At 38.6% G+C, this 1,259-nt stretch overlaps 1 pseudogene; it reads right to left on the bottom strand.

The window, feature by feature from the left end:
- Nucleotides 1-455: 455 nt before the first annotated feature.
- On the bottom strand, nucleotides 456-606 carry LOC127581080 (uncharacterized; annotated as a pseudogene).
- Nucleotides 607-1,259: the final 653 nt, after the last annotated feature.

Here is a 1,259-nt window from a genome sequence, read left to right as displayed (position 1 = left end):
TTAAACATTTCTATAATGTGCCCCTTATTGTCCTACGTTCCAAAGAATAAAGACCTAGCCTGGCCAACCTCTCCCTGTAACTCAGGCCATCTAGTCCTGGTAAAATATGTATAAATCTTTTCTGCACTTTTTCCAATTTAACCATGTCTTTGCTATAACAAGGTGACCAAAACTGTACACGGTACTCCAAGTGTAGCCTCACCGACATATTCATTCCAATTGATTTTTTTAAGATCCAAAATAGACTTTATTCACTGTAAAAAAAAACAGACTATATGCAACAATAAACCAATACAAACCTTTACATTCGTGTACGGATCAATCATTAGTGTTACCTTTTCATATATTAAAAAATACGGCACTGATGCCACTCATGTGGCTCTGCTTTGGTATTTCTTTGTTAGTGCCATGCTGCAAGGAAAGAAGGTAATCAATTCTGTCTTTTAATTAAATATCAGGGGAGAGCACTAACGCAGTCCCCCACTACCACAAATTTTGCAGTCAAATATCCTGCATTTGGGGACGTCGCAGGCGTCAGCACACCCGAAGTGCAATGGGATAGCCTCACCCTGGAAGAACCTTTTTTTTATATTCCAAAATAAACTTTATTCATCATAAAAAAAACAAACTATATACAACAATAAAACAGTGCAAACCTTTACATTCGTGTACAGATCCATCATTAGTGTTACCTTTTTATATAAAAAACACAACAATGATGCCGCTCGTGTGGCTTCCTGGGGGCTACCCAATCCCGTATTTACAATATTTAAGGAGATTTCTTGCCTGACCCTGCCCCTCCCTCTCCAGTGGCAAAAGAACACTAAACTGTAGTCCTTCCCCACCTAAACTGTAGTGATAGTGATTATTGGCAAACAGATGTAATACATTGAGCACATGTTCTTCGTAAAGCAGTTCCTTAGATATGTTTTCATTGACTAGCTATGTAATCTCACTGGGTGTTTGCACTATTGAATTCAGGCACAAAGGGCTACACAATTAACACTGACTTTCAATGCTATCTGCTCTCATTGTCTTCTGGTGTATGTGTCCTGGTATCCTATATAAACAAGCCATTTTTCTTACATTCTTCTTCCTCCACTAAATCAGTACTTAAATTCCTTAAAGCCTAATCTTTTCCACATTGTTCCAATCTTCATTTTCCTGAGTTTGACTTACTTCTACGATGAGTACCTGCCTCAGTCATATTACACCTCCTCTTTAGGAGCTGCAGACAGAATATGACTGGCAGGCTGGCT

This window comes from Pristis pectinata, chromosome 20 (genome assembly GCF_009764475.1).
Source record: "Pristis pectinata isolate sPriPec2 chromosome 20, sPriPec2.1.pri, whole genome shotgun sequence".
In the NCBI taxonomy this organism is placed as follows: Eukaryota; Metazoa; Chordata; class Chondrichthyes; order Rhinopristiformes; family Pristidae; genus Pristis; species Pristis pectinata.
The sequence above is the reverse complement of the archived record's forward strand: the minus strand, read 5'-3'. Positions and strand labels throughout refer to the sequence as shown.